Source organism: Triticum aestivum, chromosome 5B (genome assembly GCF_018294505.1).
Source record: "Triticum aestivum cultivar Chinese Spring chromosome 5B, IWGSC CS RefSeq v2.1, whole genome shotgun sequence".
Taxonomy (NCBI): domain Eukaryota; kingdom Viridiplantae; phylum Streptophyta; class Magnoliopsida; order Poales; family Poaceae; genus Triticum; species Triticum aestivum.
In genome coordinates this window covers 538512486-538534606 of record NC_057807.1, presented here as the reverse complement: position 1 = coordinate 538534606, position 22121 = coordinate 538512486, and the positions used below count along the sequence as shown (strand labels likewise).

General features: G+C 47.2%; 1 pseudogene; it reads left to right on the top strand.

Moving 5' to 3' along the window:
* Positions 1 to 19870: 19870 nt before the first annotated feature.
* On the top strand, positions 19871 to 21139 carry LOC123116822 (11S globulin seed storage protein 2-like; annotated as a pseudogene).
* Positions 21140 to 22121: the final 982 nt, after the last annotated feature.

Here is a 22121-nt window from a genome sequence, read left to right as displayed (position 1 = left end):
TTTCAACCTTTTTAGAGTTCATTTGTAGTGCTTTTCAATTTCAGGGTCATTTAGCTAAAAACAGTAGATGCATGAAAAATACCAAATGAAGTCAAAAAGGGTTCAAAATTGATGATGTAGCTTTGAATGGTGTATTTTGAACACAGAAAAGGTCTTGAATTCAAATAAGTTCAAAAAAATAAAATCCCTTTTGTAACAGATAAGTTTTCGTCCGAATACCTGATACTTCGAAAGAGATTGACTATTTTATACACGATGTGCATCCAGTTTTTGCCGTAACCCTCTCACCTTTTTAGCACATGCTATGTGAGTAAAATGATGATACCATGCCAACTTTCAACCTTTTCAGCATTCATGTGTAGTGCTTTTCAATTTCAGGGTCATTTAGCTGAAAGAATGAACTAATATCACAAAGAATAAACTAGAAAACTTTTATAAAACTCTAATAGCAAAAAGAATGAACTAAAAATAATCAATTAAAATATTCTGTTATGATCAACTAAAGCAAAAAATATAATATTCTTCAATAGCAAAAACAATCAACTAAAAAGATTTTATAAACCTCTAGTTATGATCAAAATAATATTAACTTACAATTATATAAAATTTATGCAACTACAATTATCAAAGTATTTTTTTGTTAAAAACTTTAATAGAAAAAATAATTTTCATAACGTTTTTTTGTTACAAACTTTAATAGCAAACTAAAAAGTTTTATAAAACTCTAATAGCAAAAGGAATCAACTAAAAAGAATCAATAAAAAATAAAATTTATGCAGCTGAAATTATATAAAATTTATGCAACTAAAATTATATAACTAAATTTGGCATATGCAAAAAATAACATTTAAAATTTTAAAACATAACATATGCAAAAACAATGCATGCCTACTAGGCCACCACGGCCTGCATACGACTAGAAACCCACCTACACGTGGGCCAGGATGCAGGCCCGTGGGGCAAGTAGGCCCAACAAGGCACATAAGAACATTAGGCCCAACAGGCCTGCATTAGATAGGAGCTCGATGGGTCTATCGCAGCGGGTCTTATAAACCACTGCGATCGACTCTCGGCAAGCGAGGTGGGACTAAACTCCCACCGCACCGCGCCAGTTACAACATAAACCCTTTGGTCCCGGTTGGTGGTTCCAACCGAAACGAAAGGGTGCCTTTGGTCCCGGTTCGAACCACCAGCTGAGACCAATGCCCCCCTTTAGTCCTGGTTTGAGCCACCAACCGGGACCAAAGTGCTTTTCTTCACGCCCTTTCGAATGCTGAAAAGGAGCTTTAGTCCCGGTTGGTGGCACCAACCGGGACGCCCTCGCCCTCGCCGGGCCTCCTTGCTGTCTGCCCGCGATCTGGCCGCCGTTGTCGCCGTCGTCAAGCTGCCCCTATGCCATCCCCGCTCCCATTATGAGCCACCAAGTGGCACTAAAGCCCTTTGTATATAATGGAACACTTAGAAAATTTCCCCCACTCTCCCATTCTCTCCCCGACGCCCGCCCTCGCCCTCGACGCCGTCAGGCTGCTGCCCTTGACGCTGACGCCCTCGCCAGGCCCCCTCGTCGTTGCTGCCCGCGATCTGGCCGCCGCCGTCGCCGTCGTCAAGCTGCCCCTATGTCGTCCCCACTCCCACTATGAGCCGCCAAGCCGTTCCCCTCCTCTCCTCCCCCCCCCCCCCCCCCCGCGCCCCGACGACACCGCCCGGCGCGATGCCGATGTCGCTCGCGCTTGGGCGCCTGCACTCCGACCACCGGCCCCAATGCCAATGCTCCGATGCCCTATCTCCCGAAGTGAGCTCCGCCTCGGCCCCTTTCCCTGCGCTGCCACCGTCCCCGCCGCGGCCCTGCGCTGCTGCCGCGTGCTGCTGCCCTGCAAAAGTTAGAATTTGCAAAGAATATGCAAAAGTTAGAATTTTTTATGCATGTATGTTCATATGCAAAAGTTATATTTAAGAAAAAAAGAAAATGTATGTATGTTCATATGCAAAGAATATGCAAAAGTTAGAATTTTTTTAAATTCATAGACGCCGTGCAAAGATTATGTATGTGTATGTATGTATGGATGGATGTATATATATAGAAAATGATCATATGATGTTTTTTTTGTTCATAGAATATTTTTTTGTTCATAGAAATTAGTTAAAATTTACCAAGTTAATAAGTTAAAATGTTCATATATTCAAAATGAGTTAATTAAAAGACTCACTAAGTTAAAATTTACCCCTCCATGATAACTTTGACATGAGGGGGGACACCGGACATGCATGAGAGAGAGGCGGTCCGCTCGCCCGACCAACTATCGAGGCCACCCAAACCCTAGAAGAAAGAGTGTCATTGTTGATCTACCCCCTCCCCGATAACTTCAACATGAGGGGGGACGTCGGACATGCATGAGAGAGAGGCGGTCCGCTCACCAACCAACTATCGAGGCCACCCAAAACCCTAGAAGAAAGAGCGTCATTGTTGATCTACCCCCTCCCTGATAACTTCGACATCAGGGGGGACATCGGACATGCATGAGAGAGAGGCGGTCCACTCACCCAACCAACTATCTAGGCCACCCAAACGCTAGAAGAAAGAGCGTCGTTGTCGATCTACCCCCTCCCCGATAACTTCGACATGAGCGGGGACGTCGGACATGCTTGAGAGAGAGAGGCAGTCCGCTCGCCCGACCAACTATCGAGGCCATCCACACCCTAGAAGAAAGAGCGTCATTGTCGATCTATCATTGCCAGCATAGGTCAATGCGGTAGAATGGATAGTTTGATCTCCTGCATAGCGATACTTTTTTGCAAAGTGTCCTCTCCTGAAAGTACAACCCCGACAACTTCGACATGAGGGGGCGTCAGACATGCATGAGAGAGGCGGTCCGCAACTAATCCATTGATCATATATGCATATGATTCCTTGTTATGATTAGCTAGGTTTATGTTTGCCACTGATCCATCTCTCATATTTGTATATTAACATGTTGTAATATTTGCAGAAACTATGGAAAGAGACTTAGAACAAGAACAATTGTTGGGGGATATAATCCTCGCTGGAGGTGATCCCTTGTCGTTTCTAAACGACACCGATGTTCAGAAAGGAGAGGATGACGACTCCCGTGATCCAACAATGGAGGAGGAAGGAGATCATGACGGCTCCGGTGACCGAATAGCGGAGGAAGGAGATCATGATGACGACTCCGGTGATCGAACGAAGGAGGGAGCTATTGCAAAGTCCAGCGAGGTACATGTGATGACTTGACGCATTAATTGTTTTGGTATGTACATATATTAACGCTTCTTTCTTCTTTTAGCCCTTGGGATCAAACCAAACTTCCCTAAGGAGACGAGGCCCGAAGAAAAGGTTGCGCCAGGATGAAAGGTTCATGATCACAAAAGTCGCGAAAGATGGCCAAACGATTTCTCCCAAGCAGACCAAGGACGCATTTGTACATCAATGCGGAGTTGTTGTTAGGGACAGCGTCCCGATCAACATCCAGCAATGGAATAAGAATAAGTACCCTAAAGTTTCTTATGTCCAGGGTAGACTGAAAGATGATCTTTGGACCTCGCTGATGACAAATTTCAGCCTATTGCCAGAGGAGGAGCCGAATAACCCAGTTATAGAGCGAAAGGTCAATGTCTTTGCTCTTAAGAAGATGGCAGAACTATTCAGGAACTGGAAGAAAGAGTTGAACACAAAGTTTGTCGAGAAAGAGGAGACTCCAAAATTTATCGGTCGATATGAGAAGATAAGAGATCACTAGCCCGCATTTGTGGCCTACAAGCAATCGGAGAAGAGTCAGAAAAGGCACTGACAAACAAGCAAAATGCTGCAAAGAAGAAGTATCACCATCACATGGGGTCAGGTGGCTACTACAAAGCCCGGCCGTTATGGGACAAAGATGAGCAAGACCTGCTTGCTAAAGGGGTCCAACCAGCGACATTGCACTGGCCAGATTGTTCAAGGACTTGGTTCTTCGGGGTTGGGGGAACTTTCGACCCAGAAATAGGGGAGTGTGTTTGGACGGATGAGCAACTTGCAATACCCATCCGCAAGATTTAGGCAGCAATCAAGGCAACGCAGGAAGGGACGTTCATTCCCAACAAAGAAAAGGATGAGCTGACAGAGGCCCTCGGGAATTCTGAGCACCCTAGACGAACACAAGGCACACCAGGATCCATTTCGTCGGTGCATGGGTTTCCCAACTGCGGTGGTTATAGAAGCTGAGGGAGAAAGAGGACAGTGGAAGCAACTGAAATGCAGAGGCTCAGTGCAAGATTAGCAAAACTAGAAGAACTTGAGAGCCAGTGAGCTACCAGCCAACCATCTCAGCGGCACGAAGATCCTTGCTTCGATGCTGCCCCAGAAACTACCCCACCATCTTAGTGGAGAAGCAGCTTGGCTTCCACAAAGCTCGTTCAGCATAATTTTACGGCTCCTCGCTACCCCTGGGTAGTTTCACGGAGGCTGAACATTGTGAGCTAATGAAAAAATGCCAGAACCTGACCTTGAAGGCGGCGACCGGCTCTGTTTTACTTCCTCAAGCTGAGGGAACTTTTCATTTCCGTCCGAGTCCACATGGCTATGCTGTTGTGACGGTGCATGAAATAATGGAGAGATTTGAGGAGCTGGAGCTTGACTTCCTTACAGGTGAAGGGGAGATTCATCTGGAAAATGCTTTAAGGAATACCTGTCTATGGAGAAAGGAGTACATCAAGCTTCCAAACTGGACGCCTCCTGCTCCTCCTTCTCCGGCTCGTGAGGGCACTCCGCCTCCTCCTCCTCCTTCTCCAGCGAGTCAGGGCACTCCGCCTCCTGCTCCGCCTCCTCCGGCGTGTGAGGGCACTTCGCCTCCTCCTCCGCCTCCTCCGGTGCATGAGGGAAGTCCGCCTACTCCTCCACCTCCTCCCACGTGTCAACGGACTTTGCCGCATCAGCAAGGGCAGAAGAGAGACGTCGCCGCTCCGGCGGCTAGCAGTACAAGAGGCAGGAAGAAATGGTCCCAGCCTGAAGCCTCTTCCAAAGTTACCATATGAGAGCACTGACGAGGAAATCGATGAAATCGTGGAAGCGAAAGTGCAGGCCCATTTTGAACGGAGGGAACCTCCACCTCCGAAGGAAAATGGTAGATCCGGTGAACGCGAAGCGCACTCTGGATTCCCTGAAGCGACTACCACCGCCTCCGCTGCAACCCAACTATGACCATTGCTGCAAGATTAGAAGCAAACTGAAAAAGTGGGAAAATCGTGCGCCCCGCTCAAGGTGTCTATCGATATCATCGCTAATCATCCGGGGCTACTGCCCGGTACCAATCTTGGTGATTACCTGGGCGATGATGTACAATTTGAAACGTTAGAGGTAGTAGAGATATTCAAATACGAGCACGGGAAGCCTCTCGTCAAACCTGATCATCCTCCTCTAACAACGATGATGCGAAGATTACATGAATGGTACATGGATACCTGCAGGAAGTCTGGGACAGACAGTTTGTTGCTGAGAATTAAAGATGAGCATGACCTCATTGGAGTTCATGTCCTGCCTGTTGAATTTGTGGAGTTATTTCAGTTATTCAATCAATACGCCCTCGACGAACAACTCATGACTTACTATTGTCTGTAAGTATTACTTCTGTAATTAAGTCTCTATAGATCAGCTCGTTCATTGCATGTATATATAATTATCCTCACTATATTAAGCAGATTGAAGATCTTCGAATGCAAAAAAGGACAAATCTATGACTTTGGGTTCATTAGCCCAAATACCGTAAATGAATGGTCGGTTCAAAACAGAGTCAAAGATACTGAGGACAACTTGCTAAAATCGTTCCTTCGACATCAAAACAAAGGAAAAAAAATACTCTTTCTTTACAACTTCAAGTGAGTGTTACTGTCTTGTGCACATTCGGTTTCACTTACTCGAGGTTATAGTAATGTAATTGATGAGTTATGCGTGCGCAGGTTCCACTTTATTCTGTTAAAGATTAGGCTTGACGAGGGAGTAGTAACTGTCTTAGAATCAAGACATAAAGATCCCCAGGAGTATGCGGACATGACTGCAATGCTCCAGAAGTAAGTTCAATCATTATCGCACCATATCTGGAACTTTCGTTCATTTCCTGATATCAAGTATTCATTTTCTTTGCATGACAGGGTTTGAAAAAAGTTCATCAGAATGGTTCCGGGTCTGCAGAAGGAGCTGTGATTTATACACCCCAAAGTAAGTAGTACTAGCTAGTTCCGCACATCTCTCATTGATTCTTTTTTCATCAATACCATTATCATGCCTGATTATCAGTTTGATTGAACTCTATTCTCGTAAAGTGCCTGTGGAAGGCAGGCGGGAATCATTTATGTGGATACTACGTTTGCGAGTTCATCTGCCACTCGACCTCTGAGCGGGGCTACTCTGACAAACAATTTGAAGTACATAAACAATAATATTCACAATTTTATTTTATTACCATCAATTATGTTGAGTTTCATTCATATATATGTATTGACCCCTTCTTTAAATTAGATGTGGCAGATGCGGGAAGAACTCCTACCACAAGATCGCATACGAGCAATTCAAGAGGAATTGGTGGGATTCTTTATTGACCACGTCATACATAAAAACAGAGAATACCATATGGAAATTCAATGGGAGTTTGGCGCTTGATGATGTCAGGGATGTTATATTGTATATATGTAGTCACTAGTAGAAAAGGGGGCAATGGTCCAGGCCGGGTCAGCCCATTACTCCCGGTTCAATCCAGAACCCGGACCAATGGGGGCATTGGACTCGGTTCGTGAGCCCCGGGGGGCGGCCGGGCCACGTGGGCCATTGGTCCCAGTTCGTCTGGACCTTTTGGTCCCGGTTGGAGGGACGAACCGGGACCAACGGGCCTCGCTCCTGGCCCACCACCATTGGTCCCGGTTGGTGGGACGAACCTGGACCAAAGGCAACCCATTAGTCCCGGTTGGTGGCACAAATCGGGACTAAAGGTGTGGTCCTCGTTGCGGCCAGAGTTTAGTCCCACCTCGCCAACCGAAGGGGGCTCACACCGGTTTATAAGCCCCACCCTCTCAGCCTTGTTGAACTGCTCTCAAAGTGAAAATAGATGCCCTTATACAGGAAATTTGACCTAAATTCATATTGAATTTCACTGAAGTTAGTAGAAATTTATTATGAATTTAGGTCTAATTTTCTCTATAAGCGCATATATGCTCATTTCTGAGTAGTTTTTTATATAGTTTTTTTTCTGCTATATTTATTTTTTTCTATTTATTTCTGAGTTGTAATAAGTTATTAAAAATAAAAATGATTTTAGTAAAGTTAATCACAACTATTTTTTCTTCTAATTATTTCCGAGTAGTTTTTTACATAGTTTTTTTTCTTTTCTGCTATATTTATTTTTTTCTATTTATTTCTGTGTGGTAATAAGTCATTAATAAAAAAGAGGCGCAATGCTAGTTAATTCGCTTCAAGCCTTTCAGAATAGTGTAAACTGCACTGCACATAGCTCCATGCAGTCTACCCTATTCCTCAAGGCTTGAAGCGAACCAACGTGCAAGTGAGCATTGAACCTCTTCTTCATCGTCTCTGCATTCAGGGCTTATAAACAGCTGCGAGTGCCTCTCGCTTGGCGAGGTGGGACTAAAAAGGGGGCAATGGTCCAGGCCGGCCGAGTCAGCCCATTAGTCCCGGTTCAATCCAGAACTAGGACCAATGGGGGCATTGGACCCGGTTCGTGAGCCCCGGGGGGCGGCCGGGCCGCGTGGGCCATTGGTTCCGGTTCGTCTGGACCTTTTGGTCCCGGTTGGTGGGACGAACCGGGACCAATGGGCCTTGGTCCTGGCCGACCATCATTGGCCCCGGTTGGTGGGACAAACCGGGACCAAAGGCAGCCCATTATGGTTTGGCCCTCGTGATACCATGCCAACTTTCAACTTTCAACTTTTTCAGAGTTCATTTGAAATGCTTTAATGCAGAATACAAAAGAAAATAAATAATGCAGAAAACAAAAGAAAAAAACTGGAAATAAAATAAAATAAATAAAGCAAAAAGAAAACAAAAAAAGTGTATTCAAATTTGAAAACTAATGGCACTAACAGAAAGTTTATAATTTTTCTAAAACTAAAAGCAAAAAGAATTAAAAAGTAAAGCAAAAAACAAAAGAAAATAAATAATGCAGAAAACAAAACAAAAAATCTGGGGAACAAAATAGCAACAATAAGTATTTTGTTGTAAGTAGAAACAAAATAAAATAAATAAAGCACGAAACAAAACAAAAAATCAAAAAAAGTGTTTTCAAATTTGAGAACTAATGGCACTAACAGAAAGTTTAAAAATGTTCTAAAACTAAAAGCAAAAAAGAATTAAAAAATAAAGCAAAAAAAGAAAAGAAAATAAATAATGCAGAAAACAAAACAAAAAATCTGGGAAAAAAATAAAAATAGCAACAATAAGTAATGGAAAAAAAGTGCCTCCTACTGGGCACCCACGGCCTGAATACGACTAGAAACCCACCATGGGCCAGGATTCAGGCCCGCAGGTGGCCCAGTAGGCCCAACAGGCAACGCGGTAGTAAGTAGGCCCGTAAGCCTGCAGTGGAGAGGAGCTCTAGAGGGGTGCGGCAGTGGGGCTTATAAACCACTGCGCGCCCCTCTCAGCTAGCGAGGTGGGACTAAACTTTTGTGCCGCACCGTGCCAGCACACGACCATTGGTCCCGGTTCGTGGCTCCAACCGGGACCAATGCCCACCCTTTAGTCCCGGTTGGTGGCACCAACCGGGACCAAAGCCCTCTTCTTCCCGCCCTTTGGGCTGCTGAAAAGAGGCCTTTGGTCCCGCTTGGAGCCACGAACCGGGACCAATGTCTTTGCTATATGACGAAAATTTCAGAATCGCATCCCCACTTCGATCTCTCCTTCCTCCTCGATCTCCCGACGCCGCGCGCCGTCGCCGCCCCGCCCCGACGCCGTCGCCGCCCTGCCCCGACGCCGTCGCCGCCCCGCCCCGTCCCGACGCCGTCGCCGCCCCGCCCCGACACCGTCGCCATCCCCATCATCGCCCGCGTCCCCGTCGCCGCCCCGTCCTGCACCGTCGCCCGTCGCCGCCCCCGCCACGTGCCGTCGCTGTCCCCCTCGGCACCCCGCCCCGTACGTCGCCGCCCCGTACGCCCCCGGCCCGTCGTCGGCGCCGGCCCCATGTATTTTCCTCTGTTAGATAAATTAGATAGAAAAATTAGATATTAATGTCAAATGTTAGATGAATTAGCTAGATATTAATTAGTGCTAATTAATGAGTTAGATAAATTAGATAGAAAATTAATTTAGATTGTGTAATTAATTTGTTCATATTGTGTTAGATTTTTTTTTGTTAATAGATTTTTTGTTAGATTTTGTTAGATTTTTTATGATTTTTGTTAGATTTTTTTAGATTTTTTTGTAGTTCAAAGATATTTTTGTTGGATGTGTAGTAATTTAGATGTGTAGTTCATAGATTTTCTGTTCATAGAATCTTTATGATTTTTTTCTGTTGTAATTTTGTTTATAGAATTTTAATGATTTTTTGTTCATAGTACGTATTTAGAAAAATGAAAAAAATAAGAAGAGAAACTGTTTAATATAATTAGTTAGAAAAATACTAGTTTATTTTTAGTAATTCTACTTTATTTTATTTATAGTAAGTGCTTCATATATAGTTGAACTAGCTAGTTGATTTAATAAACTACTTTATTTTACTATATATAGAAGTAGTTTGTTTTTAGTAAGTACTACTTTATTTATTTATAGTAAGTGTTTAGTAGTTGAACTAGCTAGTTGATTTAATTAATAAAACTACTTTATTTAAATATATATAGAAGTAGTTCCCGCATCGACGTCGGCGATGCCTATCCCGCATCCTCGTTGTCGTTGACTCGGCGGTGGAGGCTTGCTAGATCAGAGCCATGTTCGGGATTGGGCTCCGCCGGGCTGGTATTGGGAGGTGCTACCTTCCGGGGGACGTAGGTTGGTGAGGAGGCAGCCCATTGTTGACCCGATCCTTGTTTGGTGGCGGTCGCGTGGTCCAGTGACGGTGCCGAGGCTTTCGGACACCGCGGAGGTGGTACGTCACCGTGTCAGCGAGGAGGACGAGCACGTCCATCGCTACATGGTTGCATTGGAGGGCAGGTTCGACAATACCTGGCAGGTTCTCCAGGGATCTCACTGGAGCTATGATCCTATGATGGTTCCTTATCTTTGGGTGTCCACCGCCCGCGTCGATACCCGTCGGGCGCTACGGTTCGAGTTGTATTAGTGATGCTATATTAGTGATAATATTCGACGATGTACGGACACCAAGAGATGATGTACTTTTGCTTATAATTATTGAATGCATGCTAATTTGAATACTACTTTATTTTATGATTTGGTTTTGCTTATTTTATGATTTGGTTTTGCTTACTGAATGCTCATATTGGATAAGTTCTCCTTCATTCTCGTGTGCTAGACAATTTGATGTAATAATGCACTCGGGAGTGAAAGGAGGAGCTACGTACATGACCGATAGTCAACCCGTGATTAATAATCTAGTTTAATATTTAATTATGAACATAGGCCGGAAATGTCGTACTCGGACGACGAAAACCGCCCGGGGGAGTGCGACTGGTGCCACGACGACTGAGGTATCTGCGACAGGTTCATTGAGCTGGACGAAGATCGTCGCTTCAGCATTAAGCTCGAGGAGACCTTCAATGTTCATACGGTACGCAACCGATGATTAGGTATCTACAACATTTTTTCGTAATTACTCATGACTTCAACTATTTTAATCATGACAATATTTTTCATCTTTTCCAATTCGACTAGCTTATCCCATGCTTTGCAAGACCCTATGTCTTGGATAGGATGGGTTTTGAAGACCATGAAAGTTTCGAAACCAAAAAAATTATCCTAAGTACCCATCATGGTGTGGATTTTCAAGTAAAGCTGTACAATGCTCAGAGTGTAACCCATTTTGGTTGCAAAAATTGGGAAGCACTTTGCAAGATGTATGGTTTTGATGAGGGTATGCTTGTTACCATGGATCTTGGTGATCCTACAATCGAGCAAGAGAGACCTACGATTTTCGTCCTTGTGGATACACCTCCAATTCTTCCCCCATGTGAGCTTAACATAGTTATTAAGTAATTTATATTGTTTATTTCAAAATAGTTGACAACTTATTCTCCATTGACAGCTTATTTTCATTCTTCAAAGAATGTGCGAAAGATGGTAGACAGAACCTACTACACCGAAGGCTCCGAACTAACATATCAGGAGAAAAATCATCTGGTCGCATTTTATACTGATCTTGAGAATTACAATGTCTACAATCGAACTCCTCAACATTATGGTCAATACGTGACACTAGTGCACGTGTTGAACTATGGTAACTACCATGGAGATACCCTGGTAAGATTTTTTACTATTACGACATCCGTGCATCTTTTTGCACACTTCTAAAACTAGTACATCATTGCTAACTACGAAGTTATTACTATGTTTTTCAACAGATAATCCCGAATCATTGTGTGCCTCATCTGATGTAAACACACGGTAGCCTTCATGTTTTGAACATACAACCAGGTCTTCCTACGAATCTGAACTGTCCATACCGGGTTTCTAAAAGAAGTGGAGACATGACAATCAAAGAATGGAAAAAATGTATGGACAGTCATAAGGAGCTTCTTGGAAGCAACATTCAGCGAAGGGCAAAAATTGGAGACAGGATGATCACCATTCTTCATAATGGAGAGTCAGGGTCTATATTGTTTTATGCTATTTTACCTTAAGGGTGTTTAGGTCCTACCTGATACTGATGATCATGTGTTAAGAACAATTATGTAGGGTCAGGTTCGATGACTATGAGGATGATGATCGTATGAATTATTATTAATAACGAGTAGAAGTTGTATGATGATGCATGATTAGTAGGACGAGTACTTGTTATTATATATGCTGATGTATGCGAGCATGCATGAGTTATTATATCAACGGGTAAAATGAACATATATAGCAGCAGCGTTGGTAAACCAAGGACGAAGATATAAGAGAGGACACTTCTCTCTATTAGCTAGCTAATATAACAACCTAAAAATAACCCCCAAAACCTCTAAAGCAGCCACTTTCCAAAAAAAAACATGGACTTTTGGTCCCGGTTGGTGCCACCAACCGGGACCAAAGGCCCCCTGACTGGGCTCGGCGCACAGAGCCACGTGGAGGCACATTAATCCCGGTTCTTGTTTGAACCGGGACTAATGGGTGGAGGTATTAGTAACGGCCTTTAGTCCCGGTTCATCTCACGAACCAGGACTATTAGGTGTTTTTCTACTTGTGAGTAGCGTCGGATAAATATACGAAAACTTGTTTTCGACCAATTGCGGAGAAAGAGAGGTCACTTCTCTCTCTATATGTTCATGACGATCTTGTGTAATTAATGGTTTCTTCATTTGCTTACTAGCGTCGAGTTCTCTCAAAATGTAGTAGTTTGTGTCGACCAAGCACGATGAAAGAGAGGTTACTTCAGGGAGCGACTTTCTGGTGGACGCCGGCTCGTGTGGACTGTATCCTAGCCATAGAACGATTCCTCGAGATGCTCAAACGTCACTTCAATGTCCCCCGTACTAGTTTCCTAGGAGCAGGGTGTAGGTGGCATAGGCATACAAGCTTGGCACAAGTGTATCCTCGCGTGGATCTGTGCGTGCACATGCCCCACAGGGAAGGAGGAGTTGGTGACTTGACCTAGCGATGTACTGCCAGCTTGATGGGTGGTGTGGGCCACAACGCAGAAACTTTTTGCCAAATGTGACAAAAGGAGACCATGCCAAGGAGCGACTTTCTGGTGGACGTCGGCTCGTGCGGACTGTATCCTAGCCATAGAACGATTCCTCGAGATGCTCAAACATCACTTCCATGTTACCCGTACTAGTTTCCTAGGAGCAGGGTGTAGGTGGGCATAGGCGTACAAGCTTGGCACAAGTGTATCCTCGCTGGATCTGTGCGTGCACATGCGCCGCAGGGAAGGAGGAGTTGGTGACTTGACCTGGCGATGTACTGCCAGCTTGATGGGTGGTGTGGGCCACAACGCAGAAACTTTTTGCCTAGCGTGACAAAAGGAGACCCTGCCAAGGAGCGATTTTCTGGTGGACACCGACTCGTGCGGACTGTATCCTAGCCATAGAATGATTCCTCGAGATGCTCAAACATCACTTCCATGTCCCCTGTACTAGTTTCCAAGGAGCAGGGTGTAGGTGGCATAGGCGTACAAGCTTGGCACAAGTGTATCCTCGCGTGGATCTGTGCATGCACATGCGCCGCAGGGAAGGAGGAGTTGGTTACTTGACATGGCGATGTACTGCCAGCTTGATGGGTGGTGTGGGCCACAACGCAGAAACTTCTTGCCTAACATGACAAAAGGAGACCCTGCGAAGGAGCGACTTTCTGGTGGACGCCGGCTCGTGCAGACTGTATCCTAGCCATAGAACGATTCCTTGTGATGCTCAAACATCACTTCCATGCCCCCCGTACTAGTTTCCTAGGAGCAGGGTGTAGGTGGCATCGACGTACAAGCTTGGCACAAGTGTATCCTCGCGTGGATCTGTGCGTGCACATGCGCCGCAGGGAAGGAGGAGTTGGTGACTTGACCTGGCGATGTACTGCCAGCTTGATGGGTGGTGTGGGCCACAACGCAGAAACTTTTTGCCTAACATGACAAAAGAAGACCCTGCCAAGGAGCGACTTTCTGGTGGACACCGGCTCGTGCGGACTGTATCCTAGCCATAGAACGATTCCTCGAGATGCTTAAACATCACTTCCATGTCCCCCGTACTAGTTTCCTAGGAGCAAGGTGTAGGTGGCATAGGCGTATAAGCTTGGCACAAGTGTATCCTCGCGTGGATCTGTGCATGCACATGTGCCGCACGAAAGGAGGAGTTGGTGACTTGACCTGGCGATGTGCTGCCAGCTTGATGGGTGGTGTTGGCCAAAATGGGAAAGTTTTTGCCTAACGTGACAAAAGGAGACCTTGCCAAGGAGCGACTTTCTGGTGGACCCCGGCTCGTGCGGACTATATCCTAGCCATAGAACGATTCCCCGAGATGCTCAAACATCACTTTCATGTCCCCGTACTAGTTTTCTAGGAGCAGGGTGTAGGTGGCATAGGCGTACAAGCTTGGCACAAGTGTATCCTCGCGTGGATCTGTGCGTGCACATGCGCTGCAGGGAAGGAGGAGTTGGTGACTTGACCTGGCGATGTACTACCAGTTTGATGGGTGGTGTGGGCCACAACACAGAAACTTTTTGCCTAACGTGATAAAAGGAGACCCTGCCAATGTTCCATCATGCACGGTGCGCATCTCTTGCATCTACTGGATCTAAAAAATAATTAGTCAGGGTCACTAATAAAATCTACTTGTTTAGCTTAATGTGCCAGATAAAAAACCAGATTGATAAAATCTAAAAACAGTATGGTGGACGGTGCGTTTGATTCTTTTCTTTCAAATGATTCACAAATCATATTTGTCAAGTTTCAAAAAGAAACTTTGAAAACTTATACATATTCACAATGAAAACTTATACATATTCACGATGGAACAGTTTAAATCATAGTTTAGGAAATGGCCCTGACAAGCAGATGGTGCTAACGGACAATATAGTAGTATTATTTCACGGATAAAACCTAAGAACACCTATAAGTCTAACCAATGAAATTATAAGGTGACAGTATAGAGTTTAAGATAATTCGTGACCAGAAAAATATTTGATAATATTGAGTTATAAAAATATCTGGACAAGTGTCACAATAAGAAATTACTCTAAAGCAGTCTGTACAAGATTAATAGGTGTTTAGCGGACTTTATAGACTGTTAATATCATACTCTTTGTACATTACACTGACTAACAAATTGGTGTTAATGGTGGATTATTATTCTAATGTGCTATCGTGAGGAGGAGCGTCAAATGGGCACAAGGTCACGTCACATCGCACTGTTCCGGATGGCAGCTGGTAAACTGAAATGGTGCCATGCTCATCACGTGTGTTCCAGCAGCTAGATTCTTTGTCAATAAAGCTAGCTATAGGTGCCGGGATACAAACTTTGACGGGGCTCTTTGGGGGACAGAACGCGCCAATACCGGAAGGTATCTGATCAGCTAGAGCATCTCCAGCTGTTGTCCCCAGGAGCGCCTAAAATCATCGTTTGAGGGTGATCCGGCGCAAAAAATGGGTTTGGGGCTGAATTGGTCCCCAGTTGCCGCCCCCAGGGCCGTCCCCAGGCGTGTTTTGAAAAAAAAAATATATAGCAAATTTAGGCAAAGTTTGGCTAAACACGACAAATTTCGGTAAACTTGGACATTTAGATACATTATAACTGAGCCATTTTCCTGCCCTCTCAAGTCATTAGCGTTTTCAGCCGTTGGATCCTTAGTTCAATGCATTTATGGCCGTCAGATTTTCTCCCCATCGCCCCTAATCAGCCTCAGTTCGTTGTAAGTGAGCGCGAAGAGTTATGGGCCGCTGCTCTGGTCGCATTTTTCCATCTCTGTGGTAAACTTCGGCCTAATGGGCCTTTGCCCTCTTCCCGGCCTGTACCAGCAGCCCATTTTCTCCAGAAAAGATGCATTATCTAGATCAGGAGAATCGTGTGCCGCTCCGATCCCTTTGCCTGGCGGCTCTCTCCAGATGTGACCGGCCTGGGTGACGACCGATGCCGGGCTAGAGCAACGGATCCATGGCGACCCCGCTGGTTCGGAAAGCGCCTCGCCGGGCAATGGGGCAGGGGGTCCGCTCGATCCTTTCGGTTGCACAGCGCGGCAGGATTGTCTGGCGGCAATGCATGCGTCCTTTGAAGTTCTATTGCCAATCCGATGATGATTCGTTGAGAGTTTAATCAGCCATTACTACCGGTCAATTCGCGGACTGCTGGTTATTGTAAGTCAGTTACAATCGGTGATTAATTTTCATTCAACTTATACATGCCTATATAATCCCAAACGTGCCGCTGCTCGTTCCCCATTCTCCCTACTTCCAAAAACCATTATCAAGCAACGATGGGTGATTCTCACGTCCCCAATTCGGTCCAATTCTCCCTCCCTGCATCTCATCTTACCCTAATTATTCCTCTGTCTTTGGAATTTGTTTTGTTTACTGATACTGTTCTTTGTGCCCACTAAAAAAATGTAGGTTTTGTACAAGATGAATTCAAGCACATGTTGTTGGGTTTCTTACCCTTTTCCATCTGAATTTGTCGGTATCCAATGGCCAACAGACAATTTATTATGAGTTTGCTCATATACCTCGTTTAACTTAATTTATGCCTAATCTCAATACTTTTAGATCGTATGATATGATGACTGTTTAAAATAATGGCATCCTATCTAGCAGGTTATTTAGCAAGTGAAAATGCGAAAAAGAAATATACAAGGCGCTGATTCGTCCACATCACACTGTGAATCAAATCAAAATATTGTGGGTCACTCCGCCATTATTGTTCACCACCGTCGCACTGGTTTTTGCATGTGGTGTTCCTCTCCTTGTTGTGCTAGGGACCATGGTTCTTGTTGCATCTTACCCACTTAGGTCAGCACATTTCCTGATTGACTTCTGGATCAATCTGAAACTTGGATGTTCAGTTTCTTGCTTTTTCTCATTACAGTCATTTTCCCGTCAGATGAGATCTCACATTAGTTCCGAGTTCCATCGAAGAGACATAGGATGACTTTTAAATTATGATGTTTTGGACCATCTGATGTTAAGGTTTTAGTTGCTCCAACTCTATTTGCCATACATCAACCTTCCAACCGAGATGTTATTGTATTATTATTGGAGGGTGTTGAATTCAGTGGCCATATTCTTATTGTTTCCTTCAGATATTGTATTTGCCAAGAACCTGCCTCTGGTGAGATAAATCGGGGATGGTTACAGTCTGTGCATCTCCACGGTTGGGAACATGAAAAACCCGGTGTTAAACTGTTAACCGCAGGAATTAGGATAATTGATTAGGATGTCATACGAGCTCAAGGAAAACTCCGGACTTTTTATGACAACTAAAAACAAACATAAGAAGGTAATTTTTCTTTCCTAATTATTTATCCAGGTTGGAGAAAAATCAAAGTATTGGGTTGAAGCTCTGATATACACTATAGACAAGGTGCGCGGGGTAAGCTGAAAGATTGAGAATTTGCACGTAGCTTTGGCTAATGAAGCTGACCTGCACTCCCCGGTTGTGTTACCAAATGCCACGCCATATTCTCTATTTTTTATGATGAGAATTACTCTGTATATACATCCAGTAAAGATCTTAGAATATATTTGGTGGAAATTATTTATAATGTGAGTTATTCTGATTATATAAGTTGTGAACATTAAGAAATATCCTTTGATTTTGTGTTAATAATTAATAAATATCATGTAAACCAATAGGTAGTTAGTTTTGTAGTCCTACTATGCCCCTATTCTTCAAGAGTTCATGTGTGCTATGATAACAAAATACTACTCCCTCCGTTCGGAATTACTTGTCGCAAAAATGGATATATCTAGACGTATTTTAGTTCTAGATACATCCATTTCCGAGACAAATAATTCCGAACAGAGGGAGTATATGTAAACGATTATTACAATCATATTTAAATATGAAACCTTTTTAAAATATGTGTACATGCAGCTAGAAGGAAGTCAAAGCAGGTTGTCACATGTTTGTCCAACGGAATCTACACATGCATTTCATGTCTCGACATATTTATACAAATCCTATATGACTTCCATGTTTCTTGTATTTGTATACTTGTAAAAATTCCTACCATTTTATAGCAAAAATGGACGGGCGCAGCAACGCGCGCCGTCATGATCTAGTATATTAGACATGTTCGCGGATTTTCATTACATACGTAGCAAACTAATTAAGAAAACTAGCTGAACACCGAGTAGTCGCCGTCGTCGCCGCCATCGTCGGCCTTCTCTTTCTTGACGCGGGCGCCCTTGCTGGACCCCTCCCCGGCGTCGCCGACTGATGGCGGCGGCGGCGTGTCGTCGCCGTCGCTGTCGTCGTTGACGATGACTCCTCGTTCGTCGCGGCCTCGGCAGCGCTGCTCGAAGCGCCGTAGGGCGGCGCACTGGCGCTCCCTCGCCATCTTCAGGGAGTCCTGGCGTGCTCATTCAAGGGCCGCGTCGACGTCGAGCTCGACCTCGCCGGGCTCCGCTTTCACGGCGGGGAGACCCGGGTCCGTCTTCACCGGTGCGAGCCCCGGCTCCGTCTTCACAGGCGCGAGCCCCGACTCTGTCTTTGGCTTGACGAAGCGCGGAGGAGGAGCCGACGAGGGGGCGCACCGGTCGCCCTCGTTGATGACGATGTCGGCGCTGCGAGTGCGCCGGCCGAGCGGCGTCTCCGCCGCTGGCTCGGCCTTGACGCCGAGCAGCGTCGGAGTGCCAGAGGAGTGGGAGGAAGAGCGCGAGGAGGAAGAAGAGGAGGAGGAGCCGAACCTCCTTGGCGCCCATTGCCCGTCGCGCCGGCGGTGCGCCGGGGCGGTCGCCCTCGCCGCCGGGGGGTACGTCAAATGGCGGGTTATTGCCACCCTCGAGGTGCGTCAGCACGCCCTCAAGTGTGCGGCCGGGGGCGCCCCACCACAGGCGGCACCCCTCGCTGTTCTTCATGCCGCCGACCACCGCCGCGCCGTTGGTGGAAGCCAGGCGCTCCTGCTGACGGCGGTCGAAGTACGTCGCCCAAGCCGCGTGGTTGTCCGCGGCATACTGGGGGAGGGAGAGCTGGGCGTCGGTGAGGGAGGCGAGCACGATCTCGACGACGAAGTATGAGGGATTAGCCACGGTGTCGGGCAACGGGGGAATGGGCACTCCCCCGTTGCTGAGCCTCCAACCCGTCGGCCCGGCACGCATGTCCGGCGGCGCCGGGATATTCGCCTGGAACAGGAGCCACGACTTCTGTTCGCGGAGCGTGCGGTGGTCGAAGCCGTTGGCCGCCACCTCGTCTCCGGGGAAATGCTCGGCCATCGGGAAAAGGGAGGGAGATGGAGAGGCTGGGCGGCGGCTCACGGGAGAGGGAGGGCTGGGAGAGGGCTCGGCGGCGGCACTCGGGAGAGGTAGCACTCATCAGAGGCGAGCGAGGCCATATATAGCGGCGCCGTGCCCGTGTGTACGCGTCCGAGGGAGGGGAGGCGTCGGCGCGCCGTCCCGTGACGCGCCGCCCGTGACGAATCAATGGTAAAGCTGACCGGCGGCAGCCTTGCCATTGATTCCCCGCGGGAAACCGAGGCTTTGGGAGAAGACGAGGCAGTGTCGCTGACGCGGGTGGCCCGTGTCTCTTTCGCGCCAAAAACGATTCGCCCGGCGCCCCCGAGCGCGCCGGGTTCGGATTAGGTCCGCCAGCGCCATTTTCGGCCTGAGCCGGCGAAAAATGGGCCCCTGGGGACGCGACTGGGTCGATATTTCGGCGTCGGCGGCCGAAAAGTCGCCTGGAGAGCCTTATTGGGGGCGCGGCTGGAGATGCTCTTAGGATAACGGGCGGGCAGGATATGGACCGCAGAGTGCTCGTTCATCGTAAGGCATTTTCGGTCCGCGGAGTGCTCGTTCATCGTAAGGCATTTTCGGGTCACTTTTATATGTAGTACTTCATTATAGCTAACAAAATATGAAACCTCTAAATTAACTCTCCAAAACTCCTAAACCCCCTCTTTCAAAAAAGGAAAATAAAAAACCCCACCGCCTGGCCGCCTTTTGGTCCCGGTTGGTGTTACCAACCGGGACTAAGGGCGGCCACATGGATCTCCTTTGGTCCTAGTTTGTAAGCCAACCGGGACTAAAGGTTTTGGACATTAGTCTTGTCTGTTTTGTCCCGATCTTACTTGTGCATGAAGTGTAAATACGTACGCGGGGAAGAGAGGCATGTCTGGGAAGGTCGGTAAGCCCCTGGTCCAGACCGACGCGGGGGCGTACATAGCTTGGTCCGGTGCTGACCAGCCGGAGCTCGCAACGGAGGGGCTCGGGTGTGGCCTTCTCGTGCTGAGGCCCCTCGGCTTCGCGCTGCCGCACTACGCTGACTCCAACAAGTTCGGCTACGTCCTCAGCAGCTCCGGGGTTGCTGGGGTCCTTCCGGTCGAGGCCAAGGAGAGGGTCGTCGGCCTGAAGGCCGGCGACGTCATCGCCGTGCGCACTGGGGACGTCTCGTGGTGGTACAACGACAACGACAACGAAGGCAACGCTGATGACTTGTCCATCTTGTTCATAGGCGATACGGCGCGCGCCGTCAGCCCCGGGGACATCTCATACTTCTTCCTCGCCGGCGGCAACAGCGTCCTGAGCGGCTTCGACGCGGGCCTCCTCACCAGGGCGTGGCCTGGGGTCACGGAGGAGCAGGCGGCCACCGCGTTCCGGAGCCAGCCGGACGACCTCCTCACCAGGCTGAGCACGAAGCTGCCCGGCGTATGCCCGCGCGAGAACGACAGGAAAGGGCTCGTCGTGAACGCCGGCCACGTCGCTACAGGGACCCTGAAGATGCTCACCGCGTCGGATCTGGACGCGCTGGGCGGCTTTCGGATTCAGCGCGGTGCTCGGGCGGCTCGAGCCCGGCGCCGCGATGGCGCCGTGGGTGCTCCGCGAGGGCGCGGCGCAGGCGGTGTATGTGGCCCGCGGGAGCGCGCGCGTCCAGGTCTCGTCGGCCGCGGGCGGCGAGAAACTGCTTCTGGACGAGGATGTCGCTACGGGGAGCTTGTTCGTCGTGCCGCGGTTCGCCGTGGCGCTCGTCGCCGCCGGCGCCGATGGAGTGGAGTGGGTCTCGCTGATCAAGAGCGCCAGGTACGTCACCGTGACCTTGACAAATGCGAAATGCAAATCTCGTACTGATGATGGTTTCCAATGTCCCTGCTGCGTACATGGCAGGCCGGCGGTGGAGCAGCTGACCGGGGAGGGCTCGATTTTCGGCGGCCTGACTCCACAGGTGGTGATGCTGCTCTGAGCGGTCGGTGACCGAGTCTTGGTTCCCGTGTGCGTTTACTTTCTGTCGTGTGTGTGAAATACGCTTTCTCCGACAAGAAGATCGCCGTGCACGCTTGTATGCTGCGGCGACGTGTATCACTCGGTCTGTGATTGTACGCTGTAGCTGTCTTTTTTTTTCATCCGAATAAAAGTTTTAAATACCACGGACTCTGCATTATTGATGCATGCATGTCACCTCCTTGTTTTTTTAGCATCAGTACAGACACAAGCGCTTATATACACACGCATACACTCATCTCTATGAACGCACACACGCACACCCTACCCCTATGAGCACCTTCGAGAGACTGTGCCGGCATATCATCTTGAGATTTACGAAGTCACCGTAGGTGCCTCGTCGTCGACGGAAACGTCTCCTCCCACTGAAAGCGCATCGCCGGAAATCCTGAAATAAATCCAGGAATAATGCGAGCACCAGGATTTGAACCCTGGTGGATTTGGGATACCACTGTCCACCTAACCATCTCAATCACATGTTGGTTCGCATGTCACCTTCATGTTGTACGTGCTTAGTTACGTGAACAAGTTGTTTTCAGGGAAAATCTATATCGTACACGGTACACACTACGCGTAGCTGTGTTCCTATGCGGCGGCTCATGCACGCGGCGCGCTACAGCGCGGTGTCCTGTTCGCTACACGTGATTGCTAGCTACAAGTAGTTTGCGGCTACACGTTGGTGGACAGCGTGCTGCATTAACCGGTGTCAGTGATTACTAGATCATGATACGCGCTGCTGCGCCGGTCCATTTGACAAAAACTTTGGTAGGATTACTAAAAAATATTAGCACGATCCCTCCAATCATGTGAGGATTATTAAAAACAAGCTCAAGGTAATCAAATTTGTCCAAAGCTGCATAAACATGCATTTAAAGGCTTTAGTTCTTAGAGCCAACATAAAGCAACAATTATAAAAGGCAAATTTGCAGTTGTAGAAACCCATGAATTAAGGAATTTAGGATGCGGGGTGCAGGTATAGCATCAAGTGGTACTAGTAAGTAAAACCACTATGCTATAAAACACCGTTGTGAAACCCCAGAAAGAACATATAGTAGCAAGACTTGCACTTGGCTGGAAAAAGGGAAACGTTCAGTTGAGATTTATCTGAAAAAGATGGATGTATAAACA